This window comes from Pristiophorus japonicus, chromosome 16, assembly GCF_044704955.1.
Source record: "Pristiophorus japonicus isolate sPriJap1 chromosome 16, sPriJap1.hap1, whole genome shotgun sequence".
NCBI lineage: Eukaryota > Metazoa > Chordata > Chondrichthyes > Pristiophoridae > Pristiophorus > Pristiophorus japonicus.
In genome coordinates, this window is record NC_091992.1 from 62,214,317 (window position 1) to 62,239,298 (window position 24,982).

The following is a 24,982-nucleotide window of genomic DNA, read 5'->3' on the forward strand; positions in this document are numbered from 1 at the left end:
CTACCAGTTTGGTTAGCCCAATCAATATGTAGATTAAAGTCGACCATGATAACTGCTGTACCTTTATTGCACACATCCCTTATTTCTTGTTTGGCTGTCCCCAACCTCACTACTACTGTTTGGTGGTCTGTACACAACTCCCACTAGCTTTTTCTGCCCTTCGGTATTCCGCAGCTCCACCCATACCGATTCCACATCATTCAGGCTAATGTCCCTCCTTACTATTGCATTAATTTCCTCTTTAACCAGCAACACCACCTCTCTGCCTATCCTTCCTAAATGTTGAATACCCCTGGGTGTTGAGTTCCCAGCCTTGGCCACCCTGGAGCCATGACCAATTACATCATATCCGTTAACTGCTGCCTGCGCAGTTAATTCGTCCACCTTATTCCGAATACTCCTCGCATTGAGGCACAGAGCCTTCAGGCTTGTCTTTTTCACACACTTTGCCCCTTTAGAATTTTGCTGTAATGTGTCCCTTTTTGTTTTTTGCCTTGGGTTTCTCTGCCCTCCACTTTTACTATTCTTTCTATCTTTTGCTTCTGCCTCCATTTTATTTCCCTCTGTCTCCCTGCATAGGTTCCCATCCCCCTGCCGTATTAATTTAACTCCTCCCCAAAAGCACTAGCAAACACTCCTCCTTGGACATTGGTTCCGGTCCTGCCCAGGTGCAGACCGTCTGGTTTGTACTGGTCCCACCTCCCCCAATACCGGTTCCAATGTCCCAGGTATTTGAATCCCTCCCTTTTTCACCACTCCTCAAGCTACGTATTCATCTGAGCTATCCTGCGATTCCTACTCTGACTAGCACGTGACACAGGTAGCAATCCTGAGATTACTACTTTTGAGGTCCTACTTTTTAATTTAGCTCCTAGCTCCCTAAGTTCGTCTCGTAGGACCTCATCCCATTTTTTACCTATATCATTGGTTCCTATATGCACCACGACAACTTGCTGTTCACCCTCCCTTTTCAGAATGTCCTGCACCCGCTCCGAGACATCCTTGACCCTTGCACCAGCAAGGCAACTACCATCCTGGAGTCTTGGTTGCGGCTGCAGAAACGTCTATCTATTCCCCTTACAATCGAATCTCCTATCACTATAGCTCTCCCACTCTTTTTCCGGCCTCCTGTGCAGCAGAGCCACCCACGGTGCCATGAACTTGGCTGCTGCTGCCCTCCCCTGATGATTCATCCCCCTCAACAGTACCCAAAGCGGTGTATCTGTTTTGCAGGGGGATGACCGCAGGGGACTCCTGCACTACCTTCCTTGCACTGCTCTTCCTGTTGGTCACCCATTCCCTATCTGGCTGTGTACCCTTTACCTGCGGTAAGACCAACTCGCTATACGTGCTATTCACGTCATTCTCAGCATCGTGCATGCTCCAGAGTAAATCCACCCGCAGCTCCAGTGCCGCAATGTGGTCCGTCAGGAGCTGGAGGCGGATGCACTTCCCGCACACGTAGTCGTCAGGGACACCGGAAGCGTCCCTGACTTCCCACATAGCACAGGAGGAGCATAATACGTGTCCGAGCTGTCCTACCATGACTTAACCCTTAGATACACTTAAATTGGCAACAACAATGCTAAATGTTACTTACTGATATAGAAAATAAAAAGAAAAACTATTTGCTAATCATCAGCCAATCACTTACCCCCTTGGCTATGTCGTCACCTTTTGATTTCTTTCCACTTCTTTTTTGCCTTCTCTCCCTGCTGCAGCTGCACCAGCTGGGCCTTTATAGGCCTCTCGACGCTCCCCGGACTGCCCGAACTCCTCCGACTGCCGCCTCACTGATGTGCTGGGCCTTTATAGGACTCTTGACACTCCCCGGACTGCCCGAACTCCTCCGACTCCGACTGAACAGAATGTTATTGCGAGATGTCGGCACTGTAAAGAACAGAATGTTGTTGCAAGAAGTCGGTACCAGTCCTAATGTAAACAACCAAATGTTGTTGCGTGATGTCGGGAATAGAGTGTCCCCAAGAGCAGCAAGCGAGCAAATTCGGGAGAGTAAGGGCACTGAGCCTGATACCCTGCCCCAGGTCTATCCCACGCTGAAGGCACCCGATGGCACTATTCACCACGGACCTGGAAATGAAAACGGCGCCAATACGCGCAGTCGGCCGCCGTTGCCCACCACGCGGGTGGAGATGGCGCAGCCCCCAGACCCAGTCGCTATCTCGGCCATGTCCGGGAGCAAAAGGTCAGAACCAATGAGTTTCCCAAACGGGACCTGGAACAGCCAGGTTCCCAACACCGTTGGAGAGCAGGCAGAAGAATCTGCAGCCCTCAAAGGAGGACAGGGAGGTTGCACTCATCTGTGGCTCTGCCCACCACTAGGCAACGGCAAAGGCCCTGAGTCCTGGCTAGGTGAGCGAACCAAGCCCACCCCGCTAGCAGGGGGCGCAGCATCACCATCAGATGACTAGGACCCCGTCCGGTTGCTCTGGAACCTGTGTCCTCGCATACCTGTACTGCTACCTCAGTACTGACCATGATTGAAACATGAATGCAATCTACCCAATCCTGGCGCACGACCGTAAAACGTAACAAATGTAAGTCACTGAACCAAGGTATCACGATACAAACTGAAAAAAAATGTTTTTTCTCCCTTTCTTTCTACTTGCACTGTGTCTGATGAGGACAGAGAGAGCCAAGCCAAAGCACAGCCAAGGTGCAAGGGCTATTGGCATTTAAGTCTGGGGAGAGCTAAGCCAGAGCACATAGTGCAAAGGTAATTGGCACAAAGGTCTTGGGGGAGAGTGATGTTATATATGCAGACTATGGATGTACTCTATGTGTAGTCACTGTGAGATTGTATAAGATGGAGACTTGTTTACCTGATGTACTTTCAATAAGGTTCACACCGTGTACCTACATGCTGGCACCACTAGAGGGTGCAACTTATGGAGACTGGGGGTTTCCTGCCCTGGTGGCAGGACCCGGTATAAAAGGCTGCACACCATGCTAGCGCAGCTCCCTGGAGTTCGGAATAAAGGACCAAGGTCACTACAGTAAGTACAGTAAGTGATCAAGTACAACACATTGCCTTGTGGAGTTATTCATATGCACACTATAGACATAGCAACCTTCACCTCGACCGAGAGTGCAGTAATGTTGGTGGTACTGGGCTGCAGGTCTGCCGTAATGAGCTGGCACATCTCATTGATCATCTCTTTTCAGAAGCGCAGCCTTCGAACGCACTGTCGATCAGTCAGATCCAAGTATGAGCGCTTCTCCCTGAAAATCCTTTGGGGGTAAGGCCTCCTCCTCCTCATCAGTCTGCAACCTCCTCCATTACCCTGATAACTCTGCTCAATAAACCGTTTCCCATCTGGATCCTGCATTAGACAGGTAGTCAGCAATACAGGCTGAGGTAGTACGGGCCCCATTCTTTCTAAATCTCCAGAATCTCCTCAAATATCCTGATATAAACTCGAATGATTTTTCAATGAAAATAATATAAACTCAAATGCCTTCTATTTTCATTATGATAAGCAGTTCCTTGAAACCGAGGAAGGCTTGCTTCCATGTCAAAAGTGAGTTCTCAGGTGACTGAACAGTTCAATACGGGAATTACAGTCTCTGTCACAGCTGTTTACACTGTACATTAATGATTTAGATGAGGGGATTAAATGTAGTATCTCCAAATTTGCGGATGACACTAAGTTGGGTGGCAGTGTGAGCTGCGAGGAGGATGCTGTGAGGCTGCAGAGCGACTTGGATAGGTTCGGTGAGTGGGCAAATGCATGGCAGATGAAGTATAATGTGGATAAATGTGAGGTTATCCACTTTGGTGGTAAAAACAGAGAGACAGACTATTATCTGAATGGTGACAGATTAGGAAAAGGGGAGGTGCAAAGAGACCTGGGTGTCATGGTACATCAGTCATTGAAGGTTGGCATGCAGGTGCAGCAGGCGGTTAAGAAAGCAAATGGCATGTTGGCCTTCATAGCAAGGGGATTTGAGTACAGGGGCAGGGAGGTGTTGCTACAGTTGTACAGGGCATTGGTGAGGCCACACCTGGAGTATTGTGTACAGTTTTGGTCTCCTAACCTGAGGAAGGACATTCTTGCTATTGAGGGAGTGCAGCGAAGGTTCACCAGACTGATTCCCGGGATGGCGGGACTGACCTATCAAGAAAGACTGGATCAACTGGGCTTGTATTCACTGGAGTTCAGAAGAATGAGAGGGGACCTCATAGAAACATTTAAAATTCTGACGGGGTTAGACAGGTTAGATGCAGGAAGAATGTTCCCAATGTTGGGGAAGTCCAGAACCAGAGGTCACAGTCTAAGGATAAGGGGTAAGCCATTTAGGACCGAGATGCGGAGGAACTTCTTCACCCAGAGAGTGGTGAACCTGTGGAATTCTCTACCACAGAAAGTTGTTGAGGCCAATTCACTAAATATATTCAAAAAGGAGTTAGATGAGGTCCTTACTACTAGGGGGATCAAGGGGTATGGCGAGAAAGCAGGAATGGGGTACTGAAGTTGAATGTTCAGCCATGAACTCATTGAATGGCGGTGCAGGCTAGAAGGGCCGAATGGCCTACTCCTGCACCTATTTTCTATGTTTCTATGTTTCTATGTTTCTATGGGACAGACAGTCATTGAGGGAAAGGGAGGGTGGGACTGGTTTGCCGCATGCTCCTTCCGCTGCCTGCGCTTGGTTTCTGCATGCTCTCGGCGACGAGACTCGAGGTGCTCAGCGCCCTCCAGGATGCTCTTCCTCCACTTTGGCCAGGGATTCCCAGGTGTCGATGGGGATTTGCACTTTATCAAGGAGGCTTTGAGGATGTCCTTGAACATCTATTAGGGGTAACTGGCAACATGGCCTCGCCCCTCCCTATCTCTATATACTCCTCCAGCCCTCTGCATTGCTCCAGTTCTGGCCTTTGTACATCCCTCACTTGGTTTTCCCCAGCATTAGTGGCCACGCCTTCAGCTGTCTCAGCCCTCGGCTCTGGAATTCCGTGTCTAAACTTCTCTGCCTCTCTACCTTTCTCTCCTTGAAGACAATCCTTAAAATCTACCTCTGTGATCTAACTTTTGGTCACCAGTCGAAAGGTTGCCTTCTTTGACTTGGTGTCAATTTTTGGCTGATTCTGCTCCTGTGAAGTGCCATGGATGCTTTACTACGTTAAAGGCATTATATAAATGGGTTGCTATTGTTTTTCACCATAAACTGCCATGTTCGGGAATCAGCATAACTCCAGGTTAAACGCTTAAGGCAGGATTTTCGGCTCCTCTGCCCTCCGTTTTTGGCCCCAGAGCAGCGGCAATGGCGGCGGTCGTGTGTTTTGGCCAGACGATCAGCTTCCAGCATTATTAAGGAAGCAGTAGTGGGACATTTGGAAAAGCATAATTCAATCAAGCAGAGTGAGTGTGGTTTTATGAAAAGGAAATTTGCTGAAGGTCTTTGAGGATGTCACGAGCAGGGTGGATGAGGGGGAACCAGTGGATGTGGTGTATTTGGATTTCCAGAATATGCATAAAAGGCTACTGCATAAGATAAAAGTTCATGGGGTTGGGGGTAATATATTAGCATGGAGTGTAATGTAGCCAAGTTTGCTGATGATACAAAGATGGGTGGGAAAGCAAAGGGGGAGGAGGACACAAAAAATCTGCAAAGGACATAGATAGGCTAAGTGAGTGGGCAAACATTTGACAGATGGAGTATAATGTGGGAAAATGTGAGGTTATCCACTTTTGCAGAAAAAATTGAAAATTGCAAAGTGCTGCAGTACAGAGGGACCTGGGGGTCCCTGTGCATGAAACACAAAAAGTTAGTATGCAGGTACAACAAGTGATCAGGAAGGCAAATGGAATGTTGGCCTTTATTGCAAGTGGGATAGAGTATAAAAGTAGGGAAGTCCTTCTACAACTGTACAGGGTATTGGTGAGGCCACACCTGGAGTACTGCATACAGTTTTGGTCTCCGTATTTAAGGAAGGATATACCTGCATTGGAGGCTGTTCAGAGAAGGTTCACAAGGTTGATTCCGGAGATGAGGGGGTTGACTTATGAGGAAAGGTTGAGTAGGTTAGGCCTCTACTCATTGGAGTTCAGAAGAATGGCAGGTGATCTTATTGAAACTTAGAAGATAATGAAGGGGCTTGACAAGGTGGATGCAGAGAGGATATTTCCACTGATAGGGGAAACTAAAACTATAGGGCATAGTCTTAGAATAAGGGGCCACCCATTTAAAACTGAGATGAGGAGGAATTTCTTCTCTCAGAGGGTTGTAAATCTGTGGAATTCTCTGCCCCAGAGAGCTGTGGAGGCTGGGTCATTGAATATATTTAAGGTGGAGGTAGACAGATTTTTGAGCGATAAGGGAGTCAAGGGTTATGGGGAGCGGGCAGGGAAGTGGAGCTGAGTCCATGATCGGATCAGCCATGATCTTATTGAATGGGGGAGCAGGCTCGAGGGGCCAGGTGGCCGACTCCTGCTCCTATTTCTTATGTACAGCCCCGAAAACAGAAAAGCCAAAAATCCAGCCCTAAAGAAACCCAACATATCCTGCGGTAGTTTCAGTCCCCTAATTCTCAGCCTTCCTTTAGTGAAGAAACTACAGATATTCAGATTTAAAAAGTGCCAAATGTAAGTCACTCCCTGAGCTGTGGCCTTGACCTCTTAATCGCCCCTCCCCCACCCCTCCCCCTCCCCCACCGTCACTCCTCCCCCTCCTCCACCCGCCACTCCTCCCCCTCCCCCACCCTGCCACTCCTCCCCCTCCCCCACCCCGCCACTCCTCCCCCTCCCCCACCGTGCCACTCCTTCCCCTCCCTCATCCCACCACTCCCCCTCCCGCTCCCCCACCGTGCCACTCCGCCCCCTCTCTCACCCCACCCCTCCCCCTCCCCCACCCCGCCACTCCTCCCCCTCCCCCACCCCGCCACTCCTCCCCCTCCCCCAACCCCGCTACTCCTTCCCCCTCCCCCACCCCCGTTCCTGTGAGGGATTCTTTGTCTCTCATGATCCGTGATCGGTTTTGAGCATGGGTTTGTCCGAGATCTGCCCATGGTGGCACCTGTAACCACCTGTAGATGAGGGGCCCTCACCAACTCCGACAGTGTCAGGACTGGGGGGCACAGCCCCGGCACAATTGCATCCTGGAGGAGGTGCGGCTCAGCAATCTCACTGAAGCGTGTTTAACCAGGCCTGGTACACCCTGACTATTGGGCTGTCTGCATGTATTGTTGGATTAGGTTACCCAAGATAGTGAGAGGAATGCTAATCGATCCAGCCTATTTTAGCTCATACTGCATGGTAGAATCCTTAGATGTGACCAGCTTTATAGGAACTGGATCATGGCCTGACTTTGAGTGGAGTGTGCATTCATGCCAATGTTTCCGAAGGCCATATAATGTTTCTCCATTCACAATACTGCAGTGTTCTGCACAATGAATACAATTGTACAGCTGTGTGGTATGTTGGAGTTAGCTATACACAAGAGACATGACCTTGATGGAAGATTTCAACAAAGTTTAATAAAAATGTAAACTTTATATTCATTTAATACATACAGAGCAGTCATTAACCATCACTTAACACTGAAGCTGCAGTATTGTCTTCCAGGACAGGAGCAGGGAGTATGGGAGGGAGGCCTGTGTAGCAGGGGACAAGTCTGACTGTGGCAACTACAGAGGAATCTCCCTGTTATCAGCCCCTAGGAAAGTTGTCGCTAGAGTCCTCCTCAACCGTCTTCTCCCTGTGGCTGAGGAGCTCCTCCCAGAGTCACAGTGCGGATTTTGTCCCCCTATGGGGCACAACGGACATGATATTTGCAGTGCGACAGCTGCAGGAAAAATGCAGGGAACAGCACCAGCCCTTATAAATAGCCTTCTTCGACCTTACAAAGGCCTTTGACACTATCGATCGCAGGGTCCTTGGAGCATCCGCCTCCGTTTCGGAGGCCCCCAAAAGTTCGTAAACATCCTATGCCTGCTCCACGATGACATGCAGGCAGTAATTCTTACCAACGGACTCATCACAGCCCCAATCCACATCCGGACTGAAGTCAAGCAGGGCTGCGTCATCGCCCTAACCCTCTTCTCAATCTTCCTCGGTGCCATACTTCACCTCACAGTCAACAAGCTCCCTGCTAAATGAGAAAGAATGCTGCAAGCCGTGACGTTTGCACAGTAGCAATGTAAGATCAGACCTATCGAGGCAAGGCCTGTCACACTGCCAAGGCGACTCGAAACCTGGCTCTGCCCCAACGTCAGACTGGCAATGTAAACGTTGTCACACTGCTCTTGTGAAAAATCTCCTCCAAGTTGCATTTTATGCCAGTTTAACTCTTGAGGGGCAGGGACGTTGAAGCAGCTCACTTCCAAAGAAGCAGAATGTATATGTGCATGTGAGTGGCTTGACTCTGCACAATGTGGGTGTGGATTCTGATCTGTAAACACCTGGCTCCATGTTGCTGGATGTTATTGCAGAGTGCCACACTCAAGTGGCAGTTCAAGTGCACAGCGGGGCTTGAACACCTCACTTCCTGAGAGTGTCACTAATTGAGCCAAGCTGACACTCTCGCTCTGGGTCAGAAATTTGTGACTTTGAGACCCAGGTCAGGGTTTGAGCTACTCGAGCCCACCAACCACTGTGGGGGCCGAGATGGAGATTACAATTCCCACAGCAATATTTCCAAGGCACGAAGATCAGGAAGTACCTCTGGTGTCCTGGCCAACATTAACCAATATTACCAAGCAGTACGTTTAACTCATCTCACTGCTGTTTGTGGGATGTCACTGGTTCAACAAAAGTAGAACAATTTGTGAACTACTGTCCAAACTTACACTGCACACCTTGGACTTGGTGGGGGGACAGCTCAGATTCACCAGAGTGATACCAGGTTAAATTATGAGAACAACAACAACAACAACGTATTTATATAGTGCCTTTAATGTAGTAAAACGTCCCAAGGCACTTCACAGGAATGTTATAAGACAAAACAGATAAATTTGACACCGAGCCACAGAAGAAGAAATTACGGCAGATGACCAAAAGCTGGGTCAAAGAGGTAGGTTTTAAGGAGCGTCTTGAAGGAGGAAAGAGAGGTGGAGAGGCGGAGAGATTTAGAGAAGGAGTTCCAGAGCTTGGGGCCCAGGCAACAGAAGGCACGGCCACCGATGGTTGAGTGATTATAATCAGGGATGCTCAAGAGGGCAGAATTTGAGGAATGCAGACATTTCAGGGGGGTTTGTGGTGCTGGAGGAGATTACAGAGATAGGGAGGGTCAAGGACATAGTGGGATTTGAAAGCAAGGATGAGAATTTTGAAATCGAGGCCTTGCTTAATCTAGAGCCAATGTAGGTCGGCAAGCACAGGGGTTGATGGGTGAGCAGGACTTGGTGCGAGTTAGGACACGGAGAGCGAGCACAGGGGGTGATGGGTGACGGGACTTGGTGCAAGTTAGGACATGGGCAATGAACACAGTGGGTGATGGGTGAGAGGGACTGGGTGCGAGTTAGTACACGGGACAGCGAGTACAGGGGGTGATAGGTGAGAGGGACTCGATGCGAGTTAGTACACGGGACAGCGAGCACAGGGGGTGATGGGTGAGCGGGACTTGGTGCGAGTTAGGACACAGGCAGTGAGCACAGTGGGTGATGGGTGAGAGGGACTGGGTGCGAGTGAGGACACTGGCAGCGAGCACAGCGGGTGATGGGTGAGCGAACTTGGTGCAAGTTAGGACTTGGGGGCAGTGAGCACAGGGGGAGATGGATGAGTGGGACTTGGTGCGAGTTAGGACATGGGTAAACGAGCACAGACAGTGATGGGTGAACGGGACTTGGTGCGAGTTAGGACACGGGCTGTCGAGTTTTGAATGAGCAGCCAGGTTCTCCTTCCTCAATTTAAACTGGCCCCCTCTACCCCTCCAGCTCAATTCAAACTTGTGTTCTTCGTTCACCCCTCATTCAAGCTGGCACTCCTTTATCCCCCATCCTCTTCAATGTTATACTCTTCTCTCCTCCAATCCAGTTGAAGACACCAGATCCAGCCTCCTCCCCTCCAGCTAATGCTGGCACTCTGTTCTTCTACCACCCCAATGCGTTGCTCCCAGATTCTGACCTCTTCCTTTTCCCTCCATTGTCATCCATTATCCTGACCCCTTTCATCTCCTCTTCAATGCTTCACTTCCCCCCCCTTCATTTCCTCCACCCCTCCTCCTTAACGCTATTCGTCTTCCCCTTCCCTCAGTTTCACTCCTGCTTTAGTCTAACTGCTAATGGACTGGACCTGACGTCCTCTGCCATGCCGACCATCTTCAGCTGTTTGATCAACGGTCTTTCCTATATCTTAAGGTCAAAGGTCGGGTTTTTTCAGACAATCCCATGGTGTTCCAATCCATTCAGAGGATCAGATGGCTCAGTGGGAAGCACTCTCGCCTCTGAGTCAGTAGGTCGTGGGTTCATAGTCCCACACCAGGGACTTGAGCATAAGATCCAGGCTGGCACTTCAGTGTAGTGCTGAGGGAGTGCTGCACTGCCGGAGGTGCCATCTTTCAGATTAAACATGAAACTCTCAGGTAAATGTAAACGATCTTCTGGCACTATTTCAAAGGCAGTTGGGAGAGTCCTGTCCAATGTTTACACCTCATCCAACAATTTTAAAACATTATCTGCTCATTCTCACATTGCTGTTTGTGGGACCTCGCTGTGCACAAATTGGCGCCTGCAATTCCTACATTACAACAATGCTCCCACTAAGCCACGCTGCACTCCGGAGCCCTCAGACTGCCGGCTCACCGACTGTTGAACGGGAAAAACCGTGCATCACGGTATTTGAATGGGCCATGCAGCCAAAAATACATTTAAGAGAGCATTGCATTCCAACAGTAACTACACTACACAGAAGTACTTCATTGGTGGTGAACTTCATTTGCTATATAAGTACAAGTTTTTTCCATTTTCTTTATTGACAACTATTCCAATAATGTAGCAGCAGAAGCAGGGCGACATCCAGGTGGAGTGGCAAGAAATATTTGTACCACTAAAGTGAGAGGTGGTATGAGAGGCCCAGCCAGCTCATCTTCACCTGCACTGGCAGCATCATCATCGACTCCCCCTAATTTCCCCATTTACTGGTAGGGACAGGTATGGGTACAGTACTGGTGGTGATAGAGAATTCAAACTGGCTTCATTTAGACAGGCTGTGAAAATTCACAGACAATAAGTCAAGGCTGCTACATGCAGTTCGGCATGTTGCATTAACTCATCAATCAACTTGACATTTTCGGACCTTGGGTAGCGAGCCAATAAAACGTTAAAAGACTTTCAATTGAGCCAATAAGGTCAAAGAAGGTGAGTTATTTTCTGTAAATTGATCCAGGCATACATACAGCCATTTTGACCATGTGTCTCAGTAAGAACAAAGACCTGGCTTGAAGCCAAGAAGTTTGTTGCTCTCTGCCGAGATTAAAAAGTTAAAACTACCATCGGAGTTCGTATTTCATTGGAAATTAAGAGATCTAACAATTTTGGTGCTGCGAACAGGATCGCTGAGGAAAGAAACTGAATTTTGGACATCGGACCTATATATAGAGGTAAGGACTCCTCTTTTTCAAAAAAAGTCCTCGGCCAAAAGTCTAAATTCGCCTCTCCTTCTACGCGATTCCGAAAGCCTCCGGTTTGCGAACCCTCCGGTTGGTAGTCGGCTCGAGGTCCCATAGACATCTAAACTTCGGCGGTGTATTAGTTAATTAATCACCGACCTATTGATCGGCTAGCAGGCCTACGACTCGAGACCCCAGTAAAGAACCCTAGTAAAGAAATGGCAGCAGGAGAAAAGGGAAAAGAATTGCCTACAACTGTTAAAGGTGGGCAGGCACCACCTCAAGTTTTGCTAGATTTAATTCTCGAACAGTTGAAAGAATACATAGAGCAACAATTCAACTTATCTAAAACCTGTATTAAGATCGAACAAAAGTACGGAACCTCCAAAGGACAATGGACCTTGGACAAGATTAAAAGGGTCTGGGGAAAAACGACCCATATGAAAAATAAAGAGCGAACTAGATGGTCCCTAGCGGTTATGGGCCAGATTCGAAACCGGAATGAAATTATAATGCGTTCCCAACATGATCGAGAACTGACCAGTACAAAGGATCAATTGCAAGCAGTTTGTGCACAGCTGCGACAGAAAAAGCTTGAACTTGAAAAGCTGGAAGCGGAAGTTAAAGATCTTAAAGGTGAAATTAAAGAATGGAAAAAATCATTAGGTCAAGAGACAGTAATAGGAAAAGGAAAATGTATTGATCAATTCCCAGGGTACCCATGTTTGGATAAATTAAAAGCGCAAACCCGAAGACACGACCGAGGAATAGATACAGTTTCTGAATTCTCCGACAATACAGTGTCGGAGGATGATGAAGAATTAGGGGTGCGCTTGGCCCCGTTTAAAAAAAGACGAGTTGTAGTCAAATCAGAAGAGACTGCGGATGAGGGCGGAACCAAAAAAACAAAGAGAAGGGTGTACGAAGAATACTTAGTTCATGATCCGGCAGACCCAGAGAAAATTGATAAATGGTCCAAGGAATTGCCCAATCCAAAGGGGGAGTAAAAACGTGGGATCAATTGGACCGCTTAAGAAATATATATCAACTTCATCCCTGGGACGGAGTGCAAATTTTGACCATAATGGTGCCAAAAACACAGGGAAGAAAATTGCACGACAAGGTAGATGAAGCTTTGGGGCAGAATGAGCAAAAATTAGACGCAGGATGGGAGGCGATTAAACACTGGCTGCAAGCCTTCAGTCCAGCTAAGACAGACTGGGGAAAAATTGCAGCCTGCCAACAGAACGGAACAGAGGAGGTCCTGGAGTATGACGAGCGGTTTAGATGCACGTGGCTAGAACATTCGGGTATGAATAATACGGATGAGGAAATGGATGAACAAGCGTTTGGACCCCTGAAAGCAGCTTTCGTGGCAGGTCTAAAGCCAGAACTGTCCAAAATGCTCAAGGTAGTGTTACCGGACTGGGAAGGTAGAGGAACTACCTTTGCAGCATTGGTGGATCGATGTAACCAATTAGATTGGGATATGGGAGCTAAAGTCCGAGCTGTACAGGCTATGGGATGGAAATCCCAGGATTCCGATAAACAGTCATTAGGAAAATTACCCGGAAAATGTCATTATTGTGGGAAAGAAGGTCACTGGGCCAAGACGTGCAGGGCAAACCAGAAAGGTCGTGGCTGGGGAAGAGGACGCAGCCAGGGATACAATTCAGCCAACAAGCCAGGCTTGTCACAAGATAACGACCTCATAGAAGCATTTAAGCAACTGACAATACAACAACAGAAGGAATTACTTGGGATAGCAAAAAACGATTAGAGCCCACCCTGGCCCCCCTCCTCGCACTAATACAACAAAGGGGAGATGGGCTATATATAACTGTGAGGGTGGGCGATAAGGATGTGGACTGTCTTTTAGACACAGGGGCGGAATTAACATGATTACCCCAACAATATCCTGCTAGCTTCAAACACAGAAGAACAGCATGAACAAGATTTACGAGCTTTGCTGGATCACCTTCGGCTGAAAGGACATAAAGCCAGCATCGACAAAGCACAAATCACCAAGAAGGAACACCATGGCCCCAGGCACTACCAATAGTGCTATGCAGCATTAGGGCAACCCCGAAGAGAACTACAGGTCTAAGCCCATTTGAAATTATAACAGGAAGACCCATGTCGCTGCCAGGAACTATCGATTTACGGAAAACTGATGTTCACTTAATGAGTGACACTTTGCTATCATACTGTCAGAACTTAACCAATGCTATTAGTTCTGTTTCCCGACAGGTATCGGCAGCTTGGGGTAATCCACCCGAAGGAGGACACGACATCATCCCGGGAGTCTGGGTGTATGTGAAAAAGTTGCATAAAGAACCTTTGGGTGCCAAGTGGGAGGGACCTTATCAAGTGTTATTGACCACCCAGGCAGCTGTTAAAGTCCAAGGAAAGAAAGCCTGGATCCACGCTTCACACGTTAAACGAGCACCCGTAACTGAAGCTGAAATCTAATAAGGACAATTACTTTTTGCGAAAATGTATAAATTTACTGTATTATTGATTGTAGGTATTATAGGCATAGGCCTACTTCTTACCAGCTGACCCTCTGCACCAAAGGGAAATAGTAGGGTAGCAAGGGAATTACATGTAAATACCTTTTTATATATGTCATACATTTATGCCAAACAAGGTAACATTTCTAGTTGTTGGGTGTGTGCGCATATTCCTATTCACTCAAAGGGAGGGATTTCCTTGAGGCCAGTTCCCTTGAATATCTCGGAAATGGCTGAGTGGATAATTAATCAAAACAAAACAGGGAATGCGTTTCAGGATACGGAAAACTGGGCACGTAAATGAAAGTCAGCAGGTTACAATCTGACTACCTTTGAAGGGGGATACCAACCGTGCTACAATAATTCCAAACGGCCCCCATTTTTTGTTATCACTAATACAACGGGAATAGGAAGACCGGGGGAATCGGTCTGTCTGATTAGAAACATCAAAGGAGGCCAAAATATGGGGTATAGTACCCGGAATTATAATATAATCAAGCCACGGAACCATCCAAACTGGGCCGATGTGGGAATTTTTAACGTAACGGGGATTCTGAATAAAACAGATGGAAAAGCCTGGACAGGCCCCGGAGTGTTGCTGACAAAAAAACAGCTAACATTCATTGCATATAATGGCACCTATTGGGTGTGTGGCCACAAGGCCTACCCTTGGCTGCCCCAGAATTGGATGGGATCCTGCTATTTAGCCTACATTGTGCCTTATATGTATCATATTAAGTCACTGTCGGAACATTTACACCGTCCTAAGAGAGCTATCACAGAAACAGAGAGGTTCTTTGCCATCCTGATCCCTGGGTATGGGACCGCCAAACTGGCAAGGGAATCCATTAACATGGCATCCGTTGTGGAACGAGTAGCCAATGATACCTCAGAGGCCCTAGTTAAAATCAATGCAGAAATGGTAGCAATCCGCACAGTAGCCCTACAGAATAGACTGGCCCGTGATTACATCCTGGCTGAAAAGGGAGGTACTTGCACCCTACTCGGAACTGAGTGTTGCACATATATCCCAGATAGCTCCGAAGAAATTACCCACTTAGCGGAGCATATCCAAAAGGAGGTAGAAAAACTTAAGCAACCCCCATCATTCACTTTGTGGAGCGGAGCCACTGAATGGCTAGGTTCAATAGGAACTTCATTGCTGGAAGGTTTAATTCTATTTGTTGTACTTGTTTTACTTTTATATTGTTTGTTTATGTTGATTAAATGTTGTTACGACCATGTGGCTGTAGCTGCTGTCCCGCAGGTGAGACACCTTGCAGGTCCCAGCAGACCATCTGTACGTGGCACAGGGGTATGTTATGCTTAAGGAAAGGTTGTTTACTGGTTGAATTAAGATATTGATTTGGATTAAATTGGAATAAGGTTAATTAACCTATTAAAACCAGACTTCCATTGTGGCCACGATGGAACTCGGGTTGGTGTAAATTTGTGTGGAAGCTACTAGTCCGGACATGTGGCGAAACACATCAACAAATTTTAGAAGGAAACTCTATTAACATGTATGAAATTATTTTGTAGAATGTTTAACCAGTGATACCTGAAGTTTTATGATTCAGTTTGTGAAAGAATCAAAGGGGGAATTGATAGAGAATTCAAACAGGCTTCATTTAGACAGGCTGTGAAAATTCACAGACAACAAGTCAAGGCTGCTACATGCAGTTCAGCATGTTGCATTAACTCATCAATCAACTTGACATTTTCGGACCTTGGGTAGCGAGTCAATAAAACATTAAAAGACTTTCAATTGAGCCAATAAGGTCAAAGAAGGTGAGTTCTTTTCTGTAAATTGATCCAGGCATACATACAGCCATTTTGACCATGTGTCTCAGTAAGAACAAAGACCTGGCTTGAAGCCAAGAAGTTTGTTGCTCTCTGCCGAGATTAAAAAGTTAAAACTACCATCGGAGTTCGTATTTCATTGGAAATTAAGAGATCTAACAGGTGGGTACAGGTCTGTCACTGTATAACACTGGGGTACAGTACTGGTGCGTACAGGTCTGTCACTGTATAACACTGGGGTACAGTACTGGTGGGTACAGGTCTGTCACTGTATAACACTGGGGTACAGTACTGGTGGGTACAGGTCTGTCACTGTATAACACTGGGGTATAGTACTGGTGGGTACAGGTCTGTCACTGTATAACACTGGGGTACAGTACTAGTGGGTACAGGTCTGTCACTGTATAACACTGGGGTACAGTACTGGTGCGTACAGGTCTGTCACTGTATAACACTGGGGTACAGTACTGGTGGGTACAGGTCTGTCACTGTATAACACTGGGGTACAGTACTGGTGGGTACAGGTCTGTCACTGTATAACACTGGGGTATAGTACTGGTGGGTACAGGTCTGTCACTGTATAACACTGGGGTACAGTACTGATGGGTACAGGTCTGTCACTGTATAACATTGGAGTACCATTCAGAGCGGTACTGAGGGAGTCTATACTGTTATAAATGAGTCGTTATAACGGTGGCTCAGCTGCACAGTGGGGAGAGGCAAAGAGCAACAGAGCCCTAGTGATAGGGGATTCTATAGTTAGGGGAACAAACAGGCGTTTCTGCGGCCGTAGACGTGACCTCCGAATGGTTTTGTGCCTCCCTGGTGCCAGGGTCAAGAATGTCACAGAGCGGACGCAGGGCATCCTGGGAGTGCGGGGTGTGGGGGGGGGCGGTGGGCGCGTGGTGGGTGGGGTGGTGAGGGTAAACAGCTAGAGGTCATGGTCCATATTGGGACCAACGCAATAGGTAAAATGAGGGATGAGTTCCTATCGGAAGAATTTAGGGAGCTAGGAAGAAAATTAAAGGGTAGAACCTCAAAGGTAGTAATCTCCGGGTTACTACCGGTGCCATGTGCTAATGAATATAAGAATAGAAAGATAGAGAGGATGAACACGTAGCTGGAAAATTGGTGTCGGAGGGAGGGCTTTAAATTCTTTAGGCATTGGGACCACTTCTGGGGGAGGTGGGACCTGTACAAACCGGACGGGTTGCACCTCAACAGAGCCAGGACCAATATCCTCGCGGGGAGTTTTGCTAGTGCTGTTGACGAGAGTTTAAACTAGTTGGCAGAGGGATGGGAACCTGAGAACAAATTCAAAAGGGAAGCAAGTAAAGCAGAAGTTGGATAGCAAGAATCTAGAAAGTGAATCTGTAAGACAGAGGAAACAGGGCTTAGTATGTAATAAGCAAGGCAGTCTTCCTGTGCTGAATGGTATATACTTTAATGCAAGGAGTATAGCGAATAAGGCGGATGAGCTAAGAGCACAGGTAGACACTTGAAAATATGACGTTATAGCCACTACAGAAACATGACTGAAAGAGGGGCAGGTTTGGCAGATCAATATTCCTGGCTATTGGATTTTTAGATAAGATAGAGAGGGGGACGGTGATGTTTGCGGTACTGACTAAAGAAACTATTACAGCGGTGAGGAGCAATGATATGTTAGAGAGATCAGCAACTGAGGCCATATGGGTCGAATTGAAAAATAAAAAAGGGGCGATCACACTGCTGGGAGTTATTATAGACCCCCAAACAGTGTGAGGGAGATAGAGGAACAAATATGTAGGCAAATTGCTGTGAAATCTAAAAGCCATAGGGTACTAATAGTAAGGGATTTTAACTATCCAAATATTGATTGGGACAAATTTATTGTGAAGGGTATAGAGGGTGCAAAATTCATGAAATGCATTCAAGAGAACTTTTTTAGTCAGAGGACTTTTAATGTTTAAGAATGGAAAAAGAGATAGGTCGAGTAATTACAAGCCTGTCAGCCTAACGTCAGTGATTGGAAAATTATTGGAAAAAATCCTGAAAGACAGGATAAATCTGCATTTGGATAGGCAAAGATTAATTAGGGACAGTCAGCACGGATTTGTAAGGGAAGATCGTGTTTGACTAATCTGATTGAATTTTTTGAGGAGGTAACCAAAAGGGTCGATGAGGGTAGCGCGTATGATGTAATATATATTGACTTTAGCAAGGCTTTTGATAAGGTCCCGCAAGGTAGACTGGTCATGAAGGTTAAAGCCCATGGGATCCAGGGCAAAGTGGCAAGTTGGATCCAAAATTAGCTTGGAGGTAGGAAGCAAAGGGTAATGATTGATGGATGTTTTTGTGACTGGAAGGATGTTTCCAGTGGGGTTCTGCAGTGCTCAGTACTGGGTCCCTTGCTTTTTGTGGTATATATCAATGATCTAGATTTGAATATAGGGAGTATGATTAAGAAGTTTGGAGACAATACTAAAATTGGCTGTGTGGTTGATAATGAAGAGGAAAGTCATGGGCTACAGGAGGATATCAATCTACTGGTCAGGTGGGCAGAACAGTGGCAAATGGAATTTAATTCAGAGAAGTGTGAGGTGATGCACTTTGGGAGGGCTAATAAGGAAAGGGTATACACATTAAGCGGTAGACCACTTAATAGTGTAGATGAACAAAGGGACCTTGGAGTGCTTGTCCATAGATCCAGAAAGTAGCAGGCCAGGTGGATAAGGTGGTTAAGAAGGCATACGGAATGCTTGCCTTTATTGGCCAAGGCATAGAATATAAGAGCAGGGAGGTTATGCTTAAATTGTATAATACTTTGGTTAGGCCACAGCTGGAGTACTGCGTGCAGTTCTAGTCGCCGTATTATAGGAAGGACGTGATTGCACTCGAGAGGGTACAGAGGAGATTTACTAGGATGCTGCCAGGAATGGAGAATCTTAGTTATGAAGACAAATTGGATAGGCTGGGTTTGTTCTCATTGGAACAGAGGAGGTTGAGAGGAGACCTCATTGAGGTGTACAAAATATTGAGGGGCCTGGACATAGTGGATAGTAAGGGTCTATTTCCATTGGTGGAGGAGGCTATTATGAGGGGGCATAGTTTTAAGGTGGTTGGTGGAAGGTTTAGAGGGGATGTGAGGAGGGGCTTCTTTACGCAGAAGATTGTGGGGATCTGGAACTCGCTGCCTGGAAGAGTGGTGGATGCAGAAACCCTCACCACTTTTAAGAGATGGTTGGATGGGCACTTAAAATGCCGTAACTTGCAGGGTTACGGACCTAGAGCTGGTAATTGGGATTTGACTAGATGACCTTTTGTTGGACGGAGCAGCTATAATGGTAAGTACTGCAGGGAATAGAATACGGCCAGGGTGATCTCCTGGACTAGTTTTGATCGCCTGGATGGGTCGGAGAGGAATTTTCTCTCCCTAAATTGGCCTGGGTTTTTATCTGGTTTTTGCCTCTCCCAGGAGATCACATGGCTCCGGTTGGGGTGGAGTGTAGAATGTTTCAGTATAAGGGGTGTCGCAGTTGTGTGAGGCGGACTGGTTGGGCTGGGTGCTCTTTGCCTCTCCACCCCCTCAATTGGCGTTCAGGACTGGAACATCGGGTCCTCCTTTGAAACACCTGCAAACTCATCCCTTTTGGTGTGGAAGCAAGTCATCCTCGTTCGAGGGACTGCCTATGATGATGATGAAATTCGTAGAGTGCGAGGTGAAGGCACCATTGTCATCTTGATTGATCGCATGCAAGAAATGCAATTCAGTGTAATTTATGATGTTGCAGTGCAAGTGAGCAAAACCATGCTGGGGTAAACCAGCAGCAGGAAAGCCGTGCCCCTTTAAGTTGAGATTTTTCTTTCTGCTATGAACCAACCACCAGGGACCCCATCACTTAGCAACAGATGCAGCAAGCACTATCTGTTCTAGACTTTCTTACAACTGCATTCTCCTCCCAGTCACACAGTCCCAAAAAACAAAATCGGCTTTCCAGAATCTAACTCTCTGGATCCTGTGGGCTGGAATGATACCGCTGCGTTCTAAATAGCTGCTGATTTAACATTCTGTAAAAATCACGGTTGTGGAACCTAGGTACACTGAGCAGGAAGGGCCCATGTGCGCTGCCTGGCCTGGGGTGTGGACGATAGGCTGCCATTAGCTGCAGCATCTAGTCGGATTGTTCTCTAGTGATCCCTGGGGGATATCAGGGGAGCACAGGCTTGGGTGTAGGGTTGATGCTGCTGAATACTGTAACGTATGCACCTGTGGGGACGCTCACAGATGTGTAAAGCTGTTGGGTGGCCATTAACCGGTCCAGGCAGCAGGCGGACGAGGGTGTCATTCAGCCTGACTGCCTGCCTCTCTTCCGTGGCTATGTTCACGCCAGGGTGTCCCTGGAGATGGAGCACGCAGTGTCCACCGGTACGCTCGTGGCCTTCCGCAAGAGGTCGATGCCGGAGGCATCATTACAGCAGGGAACAGAATTTTAATTTGATTTGGCAAAGTTCCCTTTAATGTTTATCAGTTCATTTGTGGGATTTGGTGCCCTTACAAAAGGGGGCACTTAGCTTAATGTTATCATTAAAATAGTTGTAGAGCTGTTGCATTGTGAGTGGCCTAGCCAGTCGCATGATGTTTGCAAGACTCAATAAAACCCCAACCAGTTGGGTTGAGGGGATCCATGATGAAGCAAGTGCTTGTGAGCCTGGTGGATGAACTGGTAATGTGTAGTGTGATTGTTAAACCTTTGCTAATAAACCAACTAGTTCTTATGAATTCTTAAGCAAGAACCCATGAAGCAAATACATTACAGTAGACATTCGGGTGGGATATCAGAGGACAGCCATTGTTCATGGGATTGTGTTCCTGCCTCGTCTGTGCCTTCAGAAGAGAGAGGGAGAAAATTGGAGAGTTATAAATTGCCTTCATTATGCCACCTTTATGCATTGTATCATTCCCGGCAGAGAGGGAGGCAACACATGCAATCCCCGATCTCAGCCAATGCCACTCCGTAGAAAGCTCTTTGTACATAAACGGACTGGTGCGAAACTCTTCAGCTGCGATGACCAGCTCAGTCCTGCCTCTGAACCTGTAAGGTTCATGGAGCACCACCTTTGGTAGTGAAGCATGAATTATATCCTTGACAATATCCTGGATGTAGCCATCATTCGGCAAAGTTTACCTCACGCTCTGATTGTTCTCCACAAAAGGAGCAAACTGCCTTGAATCAATTCACCAGGGCCTATAATGCAGCAATGCTAAGACCCACTGTCAATCGGACACTGGACACAGCCTTCGGTCGCCTGAGGAAGGGAGGATTTGAAGACCAGCTCCTCAAATCTGGCACCAAGCTTATGGTCTCCAGGGCAGTAGTGATACCCGCCCTCCTGTATGGCTCAGAGATGTGGACCATATACAGTAGACATCTCAAAGTGCTGGATAAGTACCACCAGGGGGCTGAGCACCTCAAGTCTCGTCGCCGAGAGCATGTAGAAACCAAGCGTAGACAGCGGAAGGAGCGTGCGGCAAACCAGACTCCTCACCCACCCTTTCCTTCAACCACTGTCTATTCCACCTGTGACAGAGATTGTAATTCCCGTATTGGACTGTTCAGCCACCTGAGTGGAAGCAAGTCTTCCTCGATTTCGAGGGATTGCCTATGATGATGATGATGATGATGGTGGACACAACAACAACAACTTGCATTTATATAGAGCCTTTAACATAATAAAACATCCCAAGATGCTTCACAGGAGTGTTATCAGACAAAATTTGACAAGGAGCCATATAAGGAGGGATGAGGACAGATGACCAAAAACTTGGACAAAGTGGTAGCTTCTTAAAGGAGGAGAGAGAGGTAGAGAGGCAGAGAGGTTTAGGGAGGGAATTCCTGAACTTGGGGCCCAGGCAGCTGAAGGCACGGCCACCAATGGTGGAGTGATTAAATTGCACAACAGGCCAGAATTTGAGGAGCGTAGACATCTCGGGGGGTTTTGGGGCTGGAGGCGATTACAGAGATAGGGAGGGATGAGGCCAAGGAGGGATTCGGAAACAAAGATAAGAATTTTGAAATTGAGGCGTTGCTTAACCGGGAGCTGTTCTCATACTCTCTCTTTGCCCCTCTTATTTCCTTTTTCATTTCCCATCTGAACTTTCGATATTCAGCCTGATTCTCACGTATTCTCAACCTGACATCTGTCATACGCCCCCGTTTTCTGCTTCATCTTACTCTCCCTCTCTTTCATCTTCCTGAGAGCTCTGACTTTGGTGGCCCTACCTTCCCCTCTCAGGGGAATATACCTCGACTGTATCCAAACCATCTCCTCTTTAAAGGCAGCCCATTGTCCGATGGAACCGTTAACCATATCATCCCGCGTGTGGGCCAGGAAGGGAAGTTTGGCAGTCAGCAGCAGGGTAGGAATAGGGTCGAGGGGGCAGAAGGTGGGTCTCGTGGAAAAGATGAGCTCGGAGAGGGCATGAGGGGAGGTAGGGGAGAAACTAGAGAGAGGTGTGAGTTCAAGGCCAGGGCCTAAGGGGAAGTTTGGCCCGGTGGCTCGGGGAAGGGAGGTAAGTGGCTGAGGCAGCTGAATGGATGGTCTCAATCTTAGTGACAAAAGATATCCATGAGCTCCTCACCCTTTTTGTTGGAGGTAAGGGTGGAGAAGGCAGAGGGGAAGGGTTTAAGAAGACGATTTGTAATGGAGAAGAAAAACCAGGGTTATTTTTGCATTCCAAGATGATGCTGGAATAGTGAGCGGTTTGGGCAGAGGAGAGCAGGACCCGATAGTGCTGAATGTTGGCGAAGAAAGGCTAAATCAGTTGTCTGCCATAAATGTTCAAGTCTGTGTCGCTTGGACCAGCCAGTGGGGATGGGGGCCATAAGAGGAGGAATGATGAGAGAGAGCAATTGCTTTAGCAGTGTCAGCCGTGACTCAGTGGGTTCAAATCCCACTCTGGAAACTTGAGCACATAAATCTAGGCTGACACTCCCAGTGCAATGCTGCACTGTCGGGGGTGCTGTTCTTTGGATGAGATGTTAAACCAAGGCCCTGTCTGCTCTCTCAGGGGGACGTAAAAGATCCCACGGCACTTTTTTGAAGAAGAGCAGGGGAGTTATCCCCAGTGTCATGGGCCCAATATTTATCCCTCAATCAACATAACAAAAGCAGATTATCTGGTCATTTTCACATTGCTGTTTGTGGGAGCTTGCTGTGCGCAAGTTGGCTGCTGCTTTTCCCACATTACAACAGTGACTACACTCCAAAAGTACTTCATTGGCTGTAAAGCGATTTGAGACGTCCGGTGGTCATGAAGGCGCTATATAAATGCAAGTCTTTCTTTCTTTAGTAGGAAACAGGGCATCAGAGGTGGCGGTGAGGGTGTAATTAAACAGATTGGTAGGTGAAGAAATGTCAAGGTGAGTGGAGAGCCCTGTTGGGAATTTGAAAGTGCAATTGTACGTGACTTGCTGAGAGTTTTTCCAGGGGTGGGCACAGCATGATGTGGGGTTGGGAGGGTGAAGGGGGATATGTATTTTGTGATATTCTTAAAGTGCCTGCTTCCCCCATCCCAAAACCAATTGGATTTTAAAAATAGTTTGTGGCCTCTTTTGTGGCAAACATTTTGTTTCTCTTTACTGACTGACATATGAGGAGAGACTGGATCGACTGGGCCTGTATTCACTGGAGTTTAGAAGGATGAGAGGGGATCTCATAGAAACATATAAAATTCTGACGGGACTGGACAGGTTAGATGCAGGAAGAATGTTCCCGATGTTGGGGAAGTCCAGAACCAGGGGACACAGTCTAAGGATAAGGGGGTAAGCCATTTAGGACTGAGATGAGGAGAAACTTCTTCACTCAGAGAGTTGTTAACCTGTGGAATTCCCTACCGCAGAGAGTTGTTGATACCAGTTCATTGGATATATTCAAGAGGGAGTTAGATGTGACCCTTACGGCTAAAGGGATCAAGGGGTATGGAGAGAAAGCAGGAAAGGGGTACTGAAGTTGCATGATCAGCCATGATCTTATTGAATGGTGGTGCAGGCTCGAAGGGCCGAATGGCCTACTCCTGCACCTATTTTCTATTCTATCTATGGGGGAGAGCGAAACAAGGAAGTGATCAGAGATGGCCCTACCTGTGATTGGCCCAATGGGAGTAGCGAGCTACAAGAGATGGCGAGGTGGCCCTGAATATGGGGGGGTGGAGATTATATGGAGGGAGAGATTGAGGAAGGGCAGTGAATTCAGAGGAGAGAGAGTTCTGGAGGTGCATATGGGGTGTAAGAAGGACAGGGAGGGAGTGGAGCACTTCAATTGGCAACCAACGATTGTGGAAATTAAAAAGATTTTGGGAAGGTGGGAAAGGTGTTTGAAAGTACAAGGAAGAGCGACAGTGGGTCAGCTCTCCTGCTATCCAAACTATGGTCCATATTGATGGTGGAGGGTATTCCTGAGTGGGCGGATAAGTCCATCCGAGAGGCTTGTGTGGGGTTTTTCCTCTCTGCTGCTGTGTCCTGGAGCCCCTCCAGCAGTGTGCGTTTCTTTGCTCCCCTTGTGTTTGTGTAGCAGCAGAAGAATGTGCAGCAAAGAAACGGACAGAGAGAGAGAGAGTGCGGGAGCGAGCAGCACAAAGGCTGTGGATTGATTAACGGCAGTGTGAGTGTGTGGGGCTGTGAGCAGCCTGTGGCGGCAGCAAAAGCCTATTGCACCTGGTATTCCCAGGCAGTCTCCTATCCAAGTACTAACCAGGCCTGATTCTACTTAGCTTCTGAGATCAGACAAGATCAGGCATTTTCAGACTAGTGTGGTCATAGACATTTATTGGTTGGCTTTCTCTTCATTTAAATGCACACAGTTCTATCGCTCATTCTGTTTCGCCAGTCACGTTTATTGAATCACACAGCACAGAAGAATTTGCATTACTCTTGTCTCTCCCCTCCCCTCCCCTCCCTCCCTCCCACCATCTCTCCCTCTCTCTCTCTCTCGGTGCTCTGCCACCCACAGACACAATCTACAAGCCCACCCTTCATGCAAAAACAAAATGCTGCAATTGGAAATAAAAACCCACAATGCTGCAAATCTCAGCGGCTCATGCAGCATCTGTGGAGAGA

General features: G+C 47.4%; 1 pseudogene; it reads right to left on the reverse strand.

Annotated features, from left to right (window-relative positions):
• Positions 1-24,568: 24,568 nt before the first annotated feature.
• LOC139227205 (5S ribosomal RNA) lies at positions 24,569-24,687 on the reverse strand (annotated as a pseudogene).
• Between the last annotated feature and the right edge of the window lie 295 nt (positions 24,688-24,982).